This window comes from Palaemon carinicauda, chromosome 44 (assembly GCF_036898095.1).
Source record: "Palaemon carinicauda isolate YSFRI2023 chromosome 44, ASM3689809v2, whole genome shotgun sequence".
NCBI classification, from domain to species: domain Eukaryota; kingdom Metazoa; phylum Arthropoda; class Malacostraca; order Decapoda; family Palaemonidae; genus Palaemon; species Palaemon carinicauda.
The window spans coordinates 27,338,087-27,359,859 of record NC_090768.1 but is presented as its reverse complement, the minus strand read 5'-3'; the positions used below and the strand labels follow the sequence as shown (position 1 = coordinate 27,359,859).

The 21,773-nt window shown below is 32.4% G+C and overlaps 1 long non-coding RNA gene across 1 annotated transcript in view; it reads right to left on the bottom strand.

The window, feature by feature from the left end:
• Positions 1 to 21,773, bottom strand: part of LOC137634249 (uncharacterized) — a 132,216-nt gene that overhangs the window by 101,792 nt on the left and 8,651 nt on the right. The window lies entirely within an intron of this gene.

Below are 21,773 nucleotides of genomic sequence, written 5' to 3'. Positions count from 1 at the left end.
AAGACTATTGTGGAGATCGCTAATAGGAAGGTCTGTGTCCTTTTTTCATAAGCAGTGAAGGTATATCTTAGTAACATTTTATTGATTAAATACGCATATACAAAGTATTCATCAATACGGACGCGAGTGGTATTAGAGGAATCATATACAGTAATATTTCCTCCTAAAACTTATAGCTCTCATGTGATGTTCTCATTCTCTCTCTCTCTCTCTCTCTCTCTCTCTCTCTCTCTCTCTCTCTCTCTCTCTCTCTCTCTTACGCCACAGGTAAACCATGAACACATATAAAGCTATTTAAAGTTTCATTTCATTACTATCGTTTCATTTTTTTTTTTTTTTTTTTTTTTTGGAGATTAGTCATTTTGAGGTGACCATTCCGATAGATTTTCTTTCCTCTATATGGCATAATCTCTAAAAAACCAAGTCGTGTCTATGAGCTTCTTTAGACAAAAATCGTGAACTGCTGATAGGTACATTTTTATTTCCAGGTATGTTACCGCACAGAATGAGATGAAATACATTAAATCATTCTGGATTTCCGAATGAGCCCAATATTGTAAATAGAAGGGTGTAAAGTCAAAAGGTGCCCTACTTATCGAGGAAATACACTCAGATTTACATAAGACGGAGATTTGGGACGAGAAACATGCAATGAGTGTAGAAGTCGTTGGAAAGAGAGTGCAATTAGGATGACAGCTATGCTCTAACTTACTTCCCTGACCCTGTAGAACACGGAGACATTTAGAAAAAGACAGGACAATAATTCAAACTTCGAGTATGTTGCCTACCAGTGAACATAAAGAATCTATAACGTCATAGTATGGTGCCAATGCCTCTCGTAGGGGGATGAGGCATGGCACCAAACCATTACTTATAGTCGCCTTCTCTCTCTCTCTCTCTCTCTCTCTCTCTCTCTCTCTCTCTCTCTCTCTCTCTGTCCGCCTCAACTAATCAGTCGTTCTACGTATATTTAGAGATATCATATATGGTTAAGGTTGTGGTATTCGATGTTATGTTGCTGTTGTAATGTTGTTAGTAATAAATAAGTATATCTAATTGTGCATTTAATGGATCTCACTTCTTCTGTCCTCGAAGCGGGGTTTGTTTGAGACCATTACGTGTAAATGTGCGTATCGCCGTCTGTATTTGTGTGTGAGTGGCGTACGTGTTTACTTTAACGTACTGATTCCTTTCTAAGCTTTTCCTTTCACTTCTCATTCGCTCCTAATTTAATGGCAACATTTGGATGATTGATGCTACAATGGAACACGGACATTTCAGCATTTATGAATACGGAAGTAATGGCTAAAACTCCGAAAATAAACTAAAAAACTGAAAGGATAACGTTAATGTGTAAGTTAGGTTATATCCTTCGTAGGTGAAATAAAAGGCTAACTTTCATGAATATAAAATTAACCATCAAATTTCCGATAGTTGGCACCCGTGATTGTAGGGATGGATAACATATATAAATAGACAGCTATTATTTAGAAATTAAAAGTGAACACAATCGGCTAATTAGGTTAGAATACATGAGAACAGATCCATAACTCAAAAGCTGAATACAGTATATCAGGAATTAAGTGATGAAATATACAATTTGATATAGTTCTGCCATTAATCGAAAAAGAATGAATGGTTACTAACAGTAAGATAAGGATTATCCATCATTAGTAAAAGGCTAATATTTATGAGTAAATAGTGTTATTCATAGACTGTCAGCTTAAGAAGGGTTGTGAGGGAAGGCTAACTTTAAGGAGCTAGATGATAATCATAAGGCATGGAAGAAGTTTTGAGTTCCTTAAAAGGACGAAAGAAAATCTATAGCGAAAAAAACACTGTATAACTAAATTTATAAATAGTCTTAGCTACCTCGTAAAGAGAATTCCAAGCTAAAATTAAGAGCCACAGCAACTAGTATGAACTTAATAGAAAAAATAATCCTATTCACTACACTAAGCATATACCGAATTACGTAAACCTGAGAGGTATTTCTTTCAGTTAATAGGCCAATGGAGGGCACTGCCATTTTCTTCCTGTAGATCTACACCAGAACATACAGACAGGTCTTAGTGAGCTGCAGTTGAGGATGTGGCCCATGGTCTGGGGTGATTCACCACAAGGGCAGTCAATACTGGTGACAGCTAACTTCTGAAAACTATCTCTTGTTTTCCCGAACTTGTATCTTGCTCTAGTAAAGGGTTATCCATTTTACCCCCAATGCCCGTACCGGTAAGTTTCACATTAAGAGACTAGGTGTTCGCTAGGGTCAGGTAGGGTCACTCTCCCTCCATTTTATCAATCTGTAGGCAGCATGGTGGTGCAATACTGGCCATTCTATAAAGAAATGGTAGGGGTGTTGCCTTTAATGTGTCAGCGATTATTCGACAGACTCTATTAAGCTCTGGATTCACTTTCTTTGCGAGGCACGATCTTTCCAACACAGGCGGCCCGGCGGACAATATTCTGCAGCTGAATAGCAAAGTGCGAAAAAAGTTTGCTTAAGGATTTTCAGTGTTGGCTAATTTGCTTGTTTCTTGTTGACAGTTTCTTCTTTAGTTAGTTTAAGTGTTCTTTAAAGCTAACAGTTCTGTCAAGAGTAACACCTGGATATACTGGATATTTTTCATACAGTAATCATTAACGTTGTCAGGAACACTGGTCCATTTAGGTTACCCGTCTCCCTTAGAGATTCTTGGAACCTCGACGTAAGCATAATCTCTGTGACAGGACACTGAGGTTTCCATCTAGAAGCAAAGAGTTTTAAAATCATAGCTTCACAAATCAGTGTTTCTGGTGACCTTTCTATTGTTGAACATGAAATCTCCAAGGAAGAAAGATTTCTGTAGCAGGATACTGACCCGAGTCTATGGTGAATGTTATAAGCCATTGCTGATGTGGTGAGTTAGGTGAATGTTTAATTAGTACAACAGTTGAATGTTTCATGGTATGGCTAACGTCAAATATCATGTGGAATATTTGTTTATGAGGTTAACATTACTCTTTTAAATATCGAACGAGCGTACGTTGGTAAATTGAAAGAAGTTCGGTTGGCTATTGAATTAACGGTCGATGATGAAATAAATATTGTTCGTCGTATTACAAAGTCAACTTGCGATGATAATATAACAGCTGTTTGTTTGTTTATAGATTAAAGGTTTGGTGAGTTAGTGTTGGCAAAACGTTCAGTGATGGTGTGAATTTTCGATGACGAAGTAAATATTTAACAAAGAGACTAAAACTTCGGTGATGATATGGACATTTCACCGGGTAAGCCTAAACATTCGCCAAGGAAGGAAATGAGGGCAACGTCCAGTACTCAAGTAGAGTCCATGATATGGTAAATGTTCGGCGAAATGGCGTATTTTCAGTGATTCAAGAATATACTACCTTAATTTTGATGTTAAGTCTGTGTCAAATACAACTTTTGCTCTTCCTTACAAACAAGATCTCCATGCATATCTTACGGTACTCATCTTCGTAGTGTTTCATTATTTCATAGATCTCGTTCAGAACCGCTACTGAGAGGCGGATAGATGAAAGTCGTATATACAGAGAGTGTAAAACTTTCATAATAATCTGTCTTTATTGCATTACCAGATCCTAAACGATTAGAATACAAGAATACACTAAAACCACAACACAACATAAATTTCATGATACGTAGCTTTTTTCCCTCGAGGATTTAACACACAAATTACTCAATATATTTTCATACCTAGGAGTTAATATTAGTAAACAATATCGTCATCACAACTTCCCCTGTTTCATTATTAAATTAGGTGATAGGTTAGGCAGTGTTTATCTATTCTAAAGAAGGTTGATTGTCTTTGAAGTGCATTTTTACAAAAAAAAAAAAAAAAAATTAGAGTAAAATTAGTTACATTATTTGAAATTTGTTGATATGTTTTCCGGTCGTAATCGCCATACACAATCAAAATGTCAACGCTATTAATTTACAAAATTGACTGATCAATTTAAAATCCTTTACCTAGCGTTAATGCAGTGTAGACAGATGAGATGCTTTCCTCCATTCTTTTTTTTTAACTCCTTTCGTCCTTACCCTCATTCTGGAGCATTTTTTTAACTCCTTTCGTCCTTACCCTCATTCTGAAGCATTTGTCTTTTTATTTTATAGTTATCATTTACATATTTTTATATTATTTAATCTTTGACAATTAATCATTTTTAGATGTCTCTTACGTGCTATGACTTTGATGTAATAGACAAATCTAAATAAAAATGTATATCACGATTTAATCCCCTTTCGTGATGAAGCGGATTGAAAAAGACAAAGTTAAAAAAAAAAAAATAGAATTATCAGCGGGTATCTCAGCCCTTAAATATGAAAGGAAAATAAAACATCTCTTGTCTCCTTGTCCTTAGTGCCTATTTCGCTATTCGTAGTTTTATCTTTTATATTCTCACTGACATCAAATTCATCTTTTATATTCTTGAAAATAAAATCATCACTTAAAATATTCTAATATTACCAGCTTTTTATTTACCCCTTCTTCAAAAACTGTGACCACAAAGGTAACTCTATATCAGAGATTTAAAACTGGCTTTGAATATTATCGTGAGAGTGTTTTAATGTTTTCCTTTTTTATGTTGTATAAGCTGTTTAAAGGTTCGGGCTAATGTTGAAGTAATGATCCTTAAAATGTGTGTGTATATATATATATATATATATATATATATATATATATATATATATATATATATATACATACATATTCATTTATATACATTTATATATATATTTATATATATATATATTTATATATACACACACACATATATATATATATATATATATATATATATATATATACATATATATATATATATATATATATATGTATATATATATACAGTATATATATATGATATATATACATACATATATTTATATGTATATATATATATATATATATATTTATATATATATAAATATTCATATATATATATATATATATATATATATATATATTTATATTTATATATACGCACACATACATATATATATATATATATGTATATATATGCATATATATATATATATATATATATATATATATACATTTATATATGTATATGTATGTATATATATAAATATATATACATATACATATATGTATGTATATATATCATATATATATGATATATATACATACATATATGTATATGTATATATATTTATATATATACATATATATACTGTATATATATATATAAATATATATATTTGTATATATATACATATATATATGTATGTATATTACATATATATATATATATATATATATATATATATATATATATTATATATGATATACTAGGTTCCCACTTTCATTCAAGAAGAGTATTAAAAACACTGAACTCTAACTGCAACTGCATTGCTGAACTGTATTAATTTGGAGCTTCCGTTGCCAAAATCCGATGCATAAGTTGGATGGAATTTTGGATTCACCTCGTTCAATCAGAACTGATACATGGTTAAAATAATGGAAAATTTTAATTGTGTTTATATATGCTCCTACTATACATGCATGTGTATATGAGCAATAACACTTACAATCGCTTTAATAAAAACTTATTATTCAGATCAATATTATTATATGATAATGGTTCCCTGGTCTGGGCAGCAAAAATTTATCATACTATGGCTCGTGACTGGGAACCAAGCATACAATATTATATATATTACAAATGGCAAGTTAATCAACCTCTCGAATTCCAAACTCACTTGTTTGCTTTTACGTTAAAACTGTTATAATTTAAAATATTAATACATGAATGTTGAGACAGTTAAATAACTCCCAGAGAGCAATATATAAAACAATGAATATCCAAAAGTCTCTTAAGCACACTCAAAACCAAACTGGGTAATTACTCTTAAGTATTATTAAGCCGTATTTAAGCTTACTGTGGTTCTTAACAGGATACGAGCAGAACCTAGTTCCAAATAAGGATGATTGGAATAATTTTCTTTACAAAAATAATATATTCTATATAAATTACAACACTTTGAAAAGAATTTACATAACAAAATAAGTCACTGGAAAAAAATTAAGTCTGAATCAAAACTAGATAAGGAAAAAGTGTTACGATCTGAAATTATATAATGACTTGAACTATTATATCTGAATAAACCTTAGAATAAGAAAAGAAATAATGCAATGAAAATTATATAAAAGCTTGAAATTAAAACTGAATAATACAATATTCAAGTTTGACACTTAGTGAAAACTCAAGAACCAGATCACGTTACAAAATATTAACCTTCCAACAGGGCTGATTACATAACTTTATACAATGCCAACACTCACTCTAATACAATAAATTCAAAATCACCGTTTCGCCTTATGTATCTTTTCGACACACGATTTGCTTTGGGGCACAGAGTCACTTAGGAGAGGTCACACTATTCATACTGAACACTTTCAAAAACAATACACTGGGTTATGTGCGAGAGTGAGAGAGGTGAGGAGAAGAGGGCTTGTAATCTGTATCTCTATCTGTGTACCCTAACCTTGGTGTCACCTTTTATATGAAATCTAACTGCTTCCTGAAACTTCCCCGAGATTTGGGAAGCATGGTGGGGTGGGCAGAATTCGTCATAGTTGCAAAGTATCGTTCTCCCGAACACTGTACTTGCGCCATGCCAGACGGCTCTCTCAGACAGCTACCTCCACCCACCCTTTGTCTCCAAAATAAAAAGAAAAAAAGATGGCATCCTATCACCAGGCCTTTCGCGAAATTTCTAAAGCACATGTTACTGAACATTCTCTCTCAAACATGATTCAATACCTCATGAAATATAAAAGAACATTACCTAAGCTCTTGTTCATATCTCGTATGAATTCCACAACACTCAAATAGAATATGTACGACTTCGTAACAAACATACGTGAAATAAGATGTTAATTCTTAAAAGAAATGTGTAAAATTACATATACTAACTTGAATAAAGAATACAATGAAATTCACGACGAAAGTATTATGTAATTTACATAAAATACTTACATCTACACAAGAGGAGCTCAATTTACGGGCTGGGTATAATCTCTACCATGCACAAATGATTATAAATAAAATCACGAAGAAACTATTGTATTTATTCTACACTAGACCAGTTTCGTAAGAATATACAAAACTTTATTACGAATCTCACGATTTAGTTCAAAAGTTTCATGTAATACTGAAAGATGCTTGAAACTTTTGGTTAAAAAAAGTCTTTGCATATTAAATGTTCACGAAAGTTTACCGAAGTATAATATAAGGTCATACTTAGCTACCAGAATATATCTGCAAAACGTTTATGGGGACTGATAATTCAGCAGAAAACTGACGAACAATTGCTGCAACTAAAAATGGCTAACGAGAGATTTAGGATGAAGAATTAAGAGTTTCGTGTAAAGCTGAAGGTAAAAAAATTATTATCATGGAGTATCTATTAAGCAGGTAGGCCTATACTCTTCAGTCCAAGGGAGCGTATCTTTTTCCCAAACAAGATATTCCGGTAAAGAATAATTTGCTCTATTGTTATATCTTCCAGTCTCATTTGAATTCTTATTTTCGGTGATCGTTCTTTTATTTTTTTCTGACCAATTTTTTTCGATATGTGTATATTTGAAAAAATAATTCTTATATGTACACGTTCTGTTCTATTTGAAACTAACCGAAAATATGAATGTGTGAAAAAAAGGTGAACAGTAATAGAATTTCTGAAATGCAGCCAGTCACAGAGTGGAAATTCCCTCTGATAGAACACTGCCGCGGTTCTTCCAATACCGAAAGGAATATATGCTTCGACAACATGAATTGGCTAACATTATGCATTTTTTTTTTTACTTTTAACAATGTCGTGGTATTTTTCCAGGTGTATAAATTGTATCAAATGCATTACTATTCTTTCAAGCACGGAGAGCAATCAATATTATTTTAAAACGATCCTTAACATGAAAACGGCAGATCGCTTTTTAATTGTGAATGATTTATTACCCTTGAATTTTCAGCAATTGATTATCTTTTTCCCTTCTGAATCACATCAAACGAATTGTTTACGTTTTACTCTGAACTAGGGGGTATGCAGTATGCCCAGATGAAAAAATGACAAGAATCATAAGTTCATTTTGTTTGGAAAATATTACTGGTTTAGTAAAAAAATAAAAAGGTTAGAAACACACAATCACACATACATATACATATATATATATATATATATATATATATATATATATATATATATATATGATTGAATATGAAAAACATGCCTAAATATGCAAAATTTCTCATATATATATATATATATATATATATATATATATATATATATATATACTTGTATATTATTACTTGCTAACCTACATCCCTAGTTGGAAAAGTAGGATGCTATAAGCCCAGGGGCTCCAACAGGGAAAACAGCCCAGTGAGGAAAGGAAAAAGTGAAAAATAAAATATTTCAAGAAGAGTAACATCATTAAAATAAATATCTCCTATATAAACTATATAAACTTTAACAAAACAAGAGGAAGAGAAATTAAATAGAATAGTATGCCCGAGTGTATCCTCAAGCAAGAGAACTCTAACCCAAGACAGTGGAAGACCATGGTACAGAGGCTATGGCACTACCCAAGACTAGAGAACAATGGTTTGATTTTGGAGTGTCCTTCTCCTAGGAGAGCTGCTTACCATAGCTAAAGAATCTTTTCTACCCTTAGCAAGAGGAAAGTGGCCACTGAACAATTACAGTATAGTAACCCCTTGGGTGAAGAAGAATTGTTTGGTAATTTCAGTGTTGTCAGGTGTATGAGGACAGACGAGAATATGTAAAGAATAGGCCAGAATATTTGGTGTATGTGTAAGGAAAGGGAAAATGAACCGTAACCAAAGAGAAGGATCTAATGTAGTAATGTCTGGCCAGTCAAAAGATGCCATAACTCTCCAGTGGTAATATCTCAACGGGTGACTGGTGCCCTGGCCAACCTACTCTATATATATATATATATATATATATATATATATATATATTTATACATATATATATATATTTATATATATATATATATATATATATATATATATGCATATATATATATATATATATATATATATATATATATATATATATATATATATAACGACTAAAGAACTGCATAAACTCCCAAGCTCCAAACTCACCTTCTTTATTTTACATAATCCTGAAACACACGAGAATACCTCCGAGCTTTGAGAATAATACTCAACTACCAGGGTTTAATATATATGAACACTGAATATCTAAAGGTCTCTTTACTTTACACTCAAAACAAAACTGGGTTAGTACTTTACTTTATTTTCAGCTGTTCATATTCTTGTTTTGATCTTAATTTTGAATTTATATTACCTTTTATATTTATGTTTGTTGCCATTGCCATTGTTAAATAAACGTTGCCATAATGATATCATTAAGATAATAATCAAATTAACCGTTAGCAGAGAAGATTGGATGGAACAACACAGCAATAAATTACAACTTTTACATCAGACTTTGTTCCCGAACGTGATAAGTCAATTTAGGTAATGATGATGAGATCATATGTTCGCATAGAACTTTGTATATAGTGGGAGTTTTATATATATATATATATATATATATATATATATATATGTATATATATATATATGTATATATGTATGTATACACACACATATATATATACATATTTATATATATATATATATATATATATATATGTATATATACATATATATATATATATATATATATATATATATATATTTATATACACACACACACATATATATATATATATATATATATATATATTTATATACACATATATATATTTATATACACACACACACATATATATATATGTATATATATATATATGTGTGTGTGTGTGTGTGTGTGTTAACATATTGTTCCCTAGTCTCCTTTCATCAATTTGCTTGAAAGGATGAAATAAAAATATCATCACCATAAGAGATGGAGGGATGAAAATTGCAGATTTCTATACAATGCTGATTATATGTAATAACTATGGTGATAGAAATAATGAAACACTTGATCTGGTACCAAAAGTAACAGTAGGAGAACTAAACAAATCATTTAAAGGTATAAAAAGAAGCAAATCAGCAAGAGAAAATGGTCTACCAGCTGATGAAATTATCAATAGAGGAGATTTCATAGTTATTAATCTCATTGAACTTTGCAAAAAATTTCGACATAAATATTAAGAAAAAATTGTATTTATATATCTGTCTTTATGGATGGACAAAATTACAACATTTTAGTTAGAAATTGAATGATAATATACATAACTAGATCTCTCCTCGTTTAGCTGTTTGCAAAGGCGCTTTTAGTTCCTGCCAACAATCGACGTCTGATTAAAGTTAGTCAGTCAGTCCTTAAACCAGACAAGGAAATTGAAGACGAACTCCTGTATTTCTCCCTGAGATTTGGAGCCTTTATCAGAAAACGTTAAATGGGGGAAGACAGCACAAACAATAATGATGAGGCAACCCATCGTCGGCTGAAATATGAACCTGGCACACATATCATCATATGGAAATTCATAGATGGCCTACGTAAAGTAAAGATAGGTAGAGATGCATATTATGAAAAGTTACTGGCTGGTCATGAATCACCACAAAAATTAAAAGAGTATTGAGATGCAGACAGAACAATGCATGAAACTGTGCTTAGATTGAAGAACAGGGATGCTATCGAGTACTTTAGATCCCTAGCTCATAATTACCAAATAAACTAAAAGCTATGTTACAGTTTTTAGTTTTTTAGTGTATGTTTTTACATTTTATGAGCATTGTTTTACTTTTCAATACAAATTTTGAAGTTTTTGATAGTTATGAATTTTTAGACAAATTATTCAATACTATTCAATAAAAGTTTTAAAGTTTTGAATGATTAAGAATGTATAAAAAAAATTATCCCTAATGTATGGCTTGTGCCAAATTAGATGCTGCCCAAACTGTCAGGCCGTGCCAAAAGGGTCGTGCCAAAACAACTGCGCATGAACGACTGCGCCCAATAGTCCCAAAGACTATGAGACAGCTTTTGATTTTGTCAAAACTTCAACAATAATGAAAACCCTTACAAAGCAAAGAATGATGAGTTTTATCTTAGAACAGTCCTACAACTTCATAAAGATAATGAAAAAATTCCGATTGAGAATGGAGTTAGACAGGGAGGCCCCATATCTGGCTAATTATTCACAGCATGCCTTGAAGAAGTGTTGACAAATTTTAAGTTGGGAAAATTTGTGTATCAATATCAATGAGGAATACCTGAAGATCTTAAGATTTGCAGATGACATAGTTCTGTTTAGTGAACTATGGAAGAAAGGCAAAAGATGATAGAAGACTTGAATAAAGAAAGCAGAAATGTAGGGCTGAAAACGAATATTAGCAAAACTAAGATAATGTTCAATTAAAATGCAGAAATAAGAATTAATTCTTATGGGCAAACCTATAGAGATTATTAATTATTATATGTGCTTAGGACAGACAGTAAGTGTTTCCCAGGACACAAAACCGAACTTAAAAGAAGGATAAGCATGGGGTGGAAACCCTTTGGTAAAGTAAAAGGGATTATAAAATGTAAAATGCTACTTTCTTTAAAATGAATATCATTTAATCAGATGGTATTGCCAGTTTTAACTTATGCATCAGAAACTTAGAGCCTTTCTAAAGCCTTAGAACATTAGCTATTTATAATTCATACAGATATAGAAAAAATTAATGATGGGATTAACCCTAAGATACAGATAAGGAGCAACAGGGATATGAGAACAAACTAAAGTAGAGGATATTTCATCAACATATAAGAAAAAGAAATGTAGATGGGCAGGATATATGATGATAATGATAGATAATAGATGGAGATTATGAATAATAGTATGGAGCACTAAAGTTTACAAGAGAAGCAGGGCAAGGTAGAGAAGACAATGAATTGACAAAATTAAGAAAATTTGAAGGTATAAACTGTCATAAAAAGACTATAAACAGACGCGAATGGAGGGTCATGTCTGAGGCATTTGTCTTGCAGTGAATTAGTTATATATATATATATATATATATATATATATATATATATATATATATATATATATATATATATATATACAGTATAATATATACAGTATATATAAATATATATATATATATATATATATATATATATATATCTTATCAGATGTTGCTAGTCCACTCCTGTCTGTTTATGGCCTTTCCATGCCACTTTATACTCGCAAATTTCCTTACCTCGTCAATCCATCGATTTCTCTTCCTTTCCCTTCTTTGTTTGCAATCTCTAGGTACTCATTTTGTTATCTTTTTCCATCTATTATATGTCATTCACATCATCATTCCTGCCCATGTCCATTTCATTTACTTATATGTTGTTAGAATATCCTTAACTTTGGTTTGCTCTCGTATCTATAAGTACGAAAGGTGTGGAGGGTTGAATCTATCTCTGTGTGTACCTTTAAGACGGCCTCCAGCGTACAGTGGTAATATATATACATATATATATATATATATATACATATATATACATATATATACATATATATATATATATATATATATATATATATATATACATATATATACACATATATAAATATATATAATTCTTGTATAGATTATTTACCATAACTCAAAGAACATTTAATTCATTATGGCAATTAGTTTTTAATTTATAAGGAGCCAAACTTCTAAATTTAACAAACGCTTCATCAAGCAAAGATATGGAAGAAGCCTTATCGAAAACCAATACAACGTAAGTGTGTTCAAGATTCGATTACCTAACCTCGGTACATTAGCATAATACACTTTGAATATTCATGAATTTCTTAAGTACCTTATAATAGGAGGCCTTCGTTACTGATCCCTCTTACTGTATCACTCGTATATACTGTATCTCTCTCTCTCTCTCTCTCTCTCTCTCTCTCTCTCTCTCTCTCTCTCTCTCTCTCTCTCTCTCTCTCTCATTTATTAGGTAATATTTACATCTAATTTCTAGGTAAATACTTATGCGCAGAGTATTTAATAATTATGACTAATAACAAGAGCAATCACTGATTTCTGACCTCCGCCAAAGGTTAATGGAGTCGTCCATGACCTAAGATCTATCTGTGATGGAAATTTCGTCAAAATCCGGTAATTTGTTTTGAAGTTGTCCTTAAAATGACGAAAAACTTAAATCCGGATCTAGATCATCGACGAAATTTAATGGAGTCTTCCATGACCTAAGATCTACCTGTGATGGAAATTTCGTCAAAATCCGTCTGGAAGTTTTGACGTAATCCTTTCCACAGACACAAGTAAATAAACCGAATCGATTGAACTACCTCCTTGGTGGAGGTAAATATACCAATCTCATTATTGTAAGTTTTCTTGAATAATTTCATTTATTTCTTCTCTGTTATTCATTCAATATAACTTGAATGCTTATATACATATAATAAGGTTAATAGATATAAACGAATTTATAGATTTTGTTATCTTTTACATGAAGCATAATGAGAAAGTTCACTGCATCGTATTGGAGAAATTGAGATTTAAAAATGGAAAATAGGTTCCCTATCGGAAAACGGTTTATTCATCAGGAAGAAATTGTGAAAGCTAAAATGATGCAATATGCGTTGTCAAATATATATAAAAAAAAAAAGACATGGGCAATAAAGTGTGAGGAGTCATCTATAAAATGAGGAAATCAGTTTTATAGCTAATAAATGTGATATTCTTGTATAATTGATTAAACATACTAAATCTTGATTCAACTCTATATCTAATTATTAGATCTCAAGTTATTGTCATTACTTTCTGAAATTATCTTTTTAGTAAAGATAGCGACAGAGATATTAGAGAAAAGATGTCCCTCATAAAAATTCAAATAAAACTATATTCTGCGTGAAAAAAGCTGCCTTTGAAATTAAAAATTATTTCGAGGTTAATGGATTCTGTGTGGCTGAATAACGTCGATAATTAATGTGCCATTAGCGAGAAAAGGGCAATTTTGTGGTCCATTCTATAAAAAAAGGCCGTAAAATATATATGGGATGAAAATAAAAGTTGTTTGATAACAATTTATTTCTAGGAGGAAGTTGATAGAACACGGGGGGCCAACTCAATCGATCTATTGATTTTGAGAGAGAGAGAGAGAGAGAGAGAGAGAGAGAGAGAGAGAGAGAGAGAGAGAGAGAGAGAGAGAGAGAATGTAAGGCATACAATGATTTAAAAAAGAACAATATAAAAAAAGGTTTATTGATTTGAAGGCTACTAATGAATGGCAGAGTTAAGGGGACAGTGACATTGCCCTATCAAACAGGACAATGCTCTAGAGGCTGACCGTATATACATATGATCAGCGGCTAAGTCCCCTCTCCACCCAAGGTAGGACCAAGGAGGGCCAGGCAACGGCTGCTGATGACTCAGCAGATAGATCTATAGGCTTCCTCAAACCCTCCACCCTTAGCTCACAAGGATGCAAGGTTGCAGCGACAAAATGAACTGACGAGTTTGAGCGGGACTCGAACCCCAGTCTAGCGATCACCAGTCAATAACGTTACCACATAGGCCACCATAACCCAAAAGTATATGAAATTGAGGAATGTTCTATGTGAGAGATCGTAACTGTAAAATCTGCAATAACTTGTAGCCTATATTCTTCATACCGTGTTTGACCTATCTAATCAAAGGCCGATCTTCATATCTCTTAGGTTGCCATTTAAGATAGCAATAAGTGACTGGTTCAATTCTTCACCGTTTCAAGAGAAATGTTAGATTTTTTCTATCATAAAGTTATATGAACTGTGTCATTCTACTCTTAAACATCAGGATCATTCAGTCCCCTTGACTTGTGACCGGCCATTTAGAATTTGTCTAAACTCCCATCAATTATTCACTTCAAACCCCCTAACTTGTTACAAGAAAAAGGGAGTGTTTGATAACGTTTTTGCCTGTAATGAACAAGTAATGAAAATCGTGTCCTATAAGGCTAGGAAGAATGAAAATGTTTCCTTACCGTCAAGCCATCGCAAGGATGAGAGACTGAAAGACGGTAACAAGAGGAAGCCAGCTGTCATTTTGTATTATAATTTGGATGAAATGGTCGGTATTTATTGTTAAATACACCCGTAACAGTTGGCATGTTCTAGTACAGTACAACTTGTTTGATGTGACATATAACAATACATTAAATCGTTATAAATGTGTCTTTCATGATTATGAAAATAAGAAAAGCAACAAAAGGCGACTTTTCTCTATCACCTGGGAATGGCTTTGGGTTAAATATAGTCAATAAAAGCTAATACTTCTTCAATAATTCAGAAGAGAAACGACTTATTCACGTTGTTCAATAAAAAAGGGGATATTCCAGATGTATAGAGCATATTCAAAGGGGCACAGATAGGAAAATAGCAGAAAATTTTATATTTGTTGCTAGTTTGTGTGTTTTGTAATGAGTCCTTCATGCAAGGAATAAGCCTTCTAGTGTCCTTTACAATGAAGATTAGTTTTTGGTTTTTCAGTTACTTGTTTCGTTAATGTAATTTACAAGAAGGCATTCCATCAGACAAGTAGAAAGTAACCTTTACATAAGTTTATGTAATATATATATATATATATATATATATATATATATATATATATATATATATATATATATATATATATTTCCATTTCCCTTTTGCCTTGAATGTTTATTTAAATTATGTTAGTTATCGCCTTACATAATAAAGATAAACTTGAAATGAGCACCATTGCTTATCTTATCCCTTTAAGCATTTTGTAACAAAATAGAGCATTGGGCTCAAACGGAGACCAGTCGTGTGGATATGCAAAAAAACAATATGTTTTACTTCCACGGGTTAATTTTCCCCATGTATTTTGCTTGTATGTAGACGATGCACGATTTGTAATCTTAAACGATAATCAATTCTCAGATATCCCATGTATTAATGTTTACAACCCTATCTTCTAATTCTTTCTATAACTGCTTCGAATTCTTCCTCTTGCCGAAAGATTAAATATCAGCATTGTTTTACGCTAAGAATAAACGTATACTTTTTATCAAGTCAAAGTTTCCACTGTTATTATGGTATTGCCTACCAGCGGTAATGTGTAAGCCATAAATAAATTTTCAGGATACACATAAAAACATGCGTACTTGCATAGTTTTTATAAAGGTATACATAAAACTGAAGTGCGTTTTGCTTTTAATTATTGAAGAATATGCTATTATTTTTATTAATATTATTAAATGCTAAGCTACAACCCTAGTCGGAAAAAGCAGGATGCTATAAGCCCAGTGAGGAAAAGAAACAAGGAAAAATAAAATATTCTAAGAATAGTAACATTAAAATAAATATTTCCTATATAAACAATAAAAACTTCAACAAAACAAGAGGAAGAGAAACTAGATAAAACAGTGTGCCCGAGTGTACCCTCAAGCAAGAGAATTCTAACCCAAGACAGTGGAAGACCATAGTACAGAGGCTATAGCACTATCCAAGACTAGAGAACAATGGTTTGATTTTGGAGTGTCCTTCTCCTAGAAGAGCTGCTTACCACAGCTAAAGATTTTGTAAAGAATCATAAACATATGACTATAACAACAATAAGGCTGTTTACCTGCTGTAGTACCAGACATATTTTTCTCTTGATGTTGATATCCGTCTGATTTCTTGTATCTGTCTGTTGGATATCTTTCCAACTCGTATACTAATAATCTAATTGCTACTTAAAAATCCCCTTTTCGTTCCATCGCATTATGAACGTTCAACACGAAATAATATCCAAATACAGCAAAGTATTTCGCTTTGTTATGCTTCGAGGTCTCCAGTGTGATCATGGCTTGAGAGAGAGAGAGAGAGAGAGAGAGAGAGAGAGAGAGAGAGAGAGAGAGAGAGAGAGAGAGAGAGTGAATGGTCGTCCCCTAGCGTTTTAATCAGAAAACCCATAGGCTGAAAAGCTATGCAAATACTGTCTTTTGACTTCCGTAATTAAACTTTCAAATCACTAACCATAAACATTTGCACTTTGCAACATATATAGTGTATACGATATCTTGCCTCAACTAAAGGGTGGATTATATTTCACAACTGGCATACAAAGTAAAAAGGGTTTAGTGCTGTATTTAAATGCAGGAAAAATTTGTTGAACATCCAATTTTCTCAATGAAACATATCTGGTAACTATCTTGTCCCATGTCAACGGATAATGAGACATCGGAAAATAGGGTTTTTTTTTTTTTTTTTATTACAAAAAGGTTGGGGAATACACTGTTCAGCCGATACTCTCATGTGAGTAACTTGTCTACCGATCGTTCAAATAGTACTGACTAACTCTCACAAGCAAGGTGCAATCTTGCTCTCTCTTGAATTGTTAGGTTTTGTGGAATTCTCCACTATGATGGAAATATACTGTCACATTATGATTCTAGGGACACGTCACTTATAACAGAGTTCAGTGATCGCGCCCTCAAATTTATGCCACTCATAGTACTCTTAAACAGGTCAGTAACCTCACAGTATAAAACACATGTTTTGCTTACAAGGATTAGGACAATCTTTTTATAGACTGATACGAACAGATCAACTTTTATTTAATCTGTTCGACTGTTTAGGGGTTATTTGCACGATAGTAGGAAATTATTTTTTATCTTTTTTTTATTCTTTACTTCAGCTTCTTTTTCTCTCGTTTGTTTTAGATGTTTTCATTTTATAATTTCATCTTAGATCTGAAATACCTAATAAGATACAATGAAAATTTAGTAGAATTAAAAGTGAATGAAAATTTACCAAGAGAACAAAAACGAGAATGTGCAGTTATTGTTGCAAACCTTCAGCTCTTCGGGATCGAAATTGTCATCACAGTTTCAAGAGAAAGGGAAATCAAAGGGTAGGAATTAATCAAGTGCAAAAGGGGAATTGGATCCAGCCTTGCCATTTAGTTTTTTCTGCAATGACTCTCTCTCTCTCTCTCTCTCTCTCTCTCTCTCTCTCTCTCTCTCTCTCTCTCTCTCTCTCTCTCTCTCTCTCATTTCCATCAATTTTTTATAGAATATAAAAAAATTTAAAATCTACCAGCAAAACTGTAAATCCTAAAATTAAGGAAAAAATCAAAATTTATTATATATGTTTGTGATCCAGAGTGACCACGGAGGTATTTGACCATAGACCCCCACGAATGAGATATTTGATACGTAGCACTTTAAAAGGCATAGAAGGCCAGATGGACAAACACATGTACATACTATAGAGTTCAACTCCTAGGCGTTTTGGACGAAAATCTAGGGAATGATTCTATCTTTGAAACTTTCAAAACCGAAAAGATCGAATGCTAGCTGTAAACAAAAAGATTCCAGGGTGACAATGAATACTGAAATTATCGAGAAAATTATAGAACAAGAATATATAAGAAAATCTAAAAGGTAAGATTAAGATTTCAAAAGATTGCCTTCGAATTCGGTCCCGCAATATTCCATCACAGAAAATTCAGTCCCGGAAATTATTAGTAAACTGCCCATAGAAAACTTAATTTAAATAATCAGAATCAATACGAAGTATTTCCTTTATCAGACACGCTACACGAGATATTACACCAGACAACACAGATTACCAAATTCTTCTTCTTCACTCAAGGGGTTACTGCACTGTAATTGTTCAGTGGCCACTTTCCTCTTGGTTAGGGTAGAAGAGACTCATTAGCTATGGTAAGCAGCTCTTCTAGGAGAAGGACAATCCAAAATCAAACTATTGTTCTCTAGTCATGGGTAGTGCCATAACCTCTGTACCATAGTCTTCCACTGCCTTGGTTTAGAGTTCTCTTGCTTGAGGGTACACTCGAGCACACTCTTCTATCTTATTTTTCTTCCCATTGATTTGTTAAAGTTTTTATAGTTTATATAGGAGATATCTATTTTAATGTTGTTACTCTTCCTGAAATATCTTATTTTCCTTTTTTCCTTTCCACACTGAGGTATTTTCCCTGTTGGAGCCCCTGGGCTTATAGCATCCTGCTTTTCCAACAAGGGTTGTAGCTTAGCAAGTAATAATAATAATAATAATAATAATAATAATAATAATAATAATAATAATAATAATAATTAGTTAAATTGGGTCTGAGAAAATTTGGTCCAAGAAAATTCAGTCTCGAAAAATGTTGATCCTAGACTTTATTAATATACATCCCAAGGACACATTGATTTAGATATTCAGAATAAATAAGGAATAATTCAGAAGAATAATTTTATTAATAGCGATATGAAAATCACATGTATAAACTAGCAAAATATACATCTATAATGTTGCCTTTTATCAAACATGTTAAAAAAGAAATTAGGAGTAGCTCATGTTTAAAATAGCAAATAATGCATATATAATATTTCATTTTATCAGTCACATTACACACACAAAAAAAAAAAATTAGTTACGTTGTTTTAAAAACATAATGTCCATGATAATTTTATTATCGTTACCGTCATATAATTGGACAACGTTTTTTTTTTTTATCTGCGCATCTCTTGACTAGTATTTTTTCTGCGGATTATCTCCTCTGAACATGAGTTATTTTGGTCTGTGTAAGGGATTTTTCCAAGGTCTATAGAATACCAGGTCTACCCATTAGCGACCGATACTGTGTCCTCTACTGCACAGACTAGCAATGCGGTGATTGATGGCGTCACACCGTACTACGGTCTGATTTACCAGCCTTTGTGTTCCGGTATTTACTATTTTACTGTTTACTTGTAAGGAAGCTGGTGATCAGTATTCCACTCTTTTCCTCCATTTCTACATTAAGTAGTTGGGTTAGTATGTTGGATATCGAACCATAAATTTTAAAGCCCGTTATCAAATTATTTAAGCACAAATCAGATATAATTTAGAGCGTGTTTCCATCTAAACATTTGACGAATGCAGCATTGCCTAAAAATGTAGTTATGACATAGATTCAGATACTCTTTATGCTCTAAAAATTATACTGTACTTGAGTGTTTATATTTAACGACCTAGGTCCTACAAACGTTAGGTTATGGAGCGCATCAATAAGCTTGGAGATGTTTGGGCGCTTACTGCGGGGCGTAATGCTGAGTGAAACTCCTCAGGAGCCATGTTTGTCTGAGGTAATTCCTGAATTACTATATTGTTGACATCCCAAAAATTAACAGGATACAATGGCTCTTTTCGTATGTCACGTCATCACAAACATCGAAGTATTATTATTATTATTATTATTATTATTATTATTATTATTATTACATGCTAAGTTACAACCCTAGTTGGAAAAGCAAGATGCTATAATAAGCCCAAGGGCTCCAACAGGGAAAAATAGCCCAGCGAGGAAAGGAAATAAGGAAATAAACAATTGATGAGAACAAATTAACAATAAATCATTCTAAAAACAGTAACAACGTCAAAACAGATATGTTATATATAAACTAAAAAAGACTTATGTCAGCCTGGTCAACATAAAAACATTAGCTGCGAGTTTGAACTTTTGAAGTTCTACTGATTCAACTACCAGATTAGGAAGATCATTCCACAACTTGGTCACAGCTAGAATAAAACTTCTAGAATACTGTGTAGTATTGAGCCTCATGATGGAGGAGGCCTGGCTATTAGAATTAACTGCCTGCCTAGTATTACGAACAGGCTGGAATTGTCCAGGAAGATCTGAATGTAAAGAATTAAACACCTCTCGTACATGTAAACTTAATTGAAATATTCCTGGAGCTTTGTCTCGCCGAATTGTGGTCAGATCATAAAACGAAATTATAAGCCTAACCAATCTTGGCAAAAAAATTCTTTTTGTCAAGATAAAATCATTCTTATCTTTTAATCTTTTAATTTATATTCATAAAGGATTAGGTTCCATATAAACATTATCAGCCAGTCAAGAATTGCTGTTCACAGAATATTTTCATCAAAATCATCAAAGTCAGTCACTGACCTTACTTTCTGTCTTTTCTTGTTTTTGAAACACTTAGACTATGGAGAAAGTACTACAGTTGTCTGGGACCGAATTTTCGGGACCAAATTTTCTGGAACCAGATTTTCCTAGCACTATTGAGAATATGCACATCATAATGTCACTAAGTAAAGAGTAATAGAAAACAAAGCAAAATCAATAATTTTCAAACAACATCTCTACCTGGTACTGGTCAGAATTATGGGGAGTCTAAGGTATTATTCAGATATGTGGCAATGAATTCCAAGTAAGAAACTTATCAAGTATAAAATTACTGTTTTTAACAGTTGACCTTAATATAAAAGCTAGGCACCAAAATCTTATGCTTTTGGGGGTCCACTAATGCTATGTGGTGGAACGCTTATGCTCGGGTAGAAAAATTGCTCTCACGATTATTATTTTTTTTTTTCGCACTGTTGCACGTCAAAACTATAACAGGTATGAGCTTCTGGTTTGATGCATTTTGCAGGAGAATGGTTAGACGTTTTCATGTTTCAAGCAAAATATTTTTCCAATGATAGAAAACAAAAAAATATTACATAATCAACGTGTATTTTTTTACGGAAAACTTTTTCCCAGAAATCTCCGAATGGCTTTGCGACCCAGGGGACGCCCCAATAGAGTATGACGACTTATGATCTCAAGCATACAAGTTTCTGTAGATGTCATTGTAAGAGGATTTGATAAGAATATTGTAATAATGTTAATGATACTATTGATACTGTCTCTGCTTCATTGCCTGAACCTTTGTTGATGCAAAGGGGCTTCAT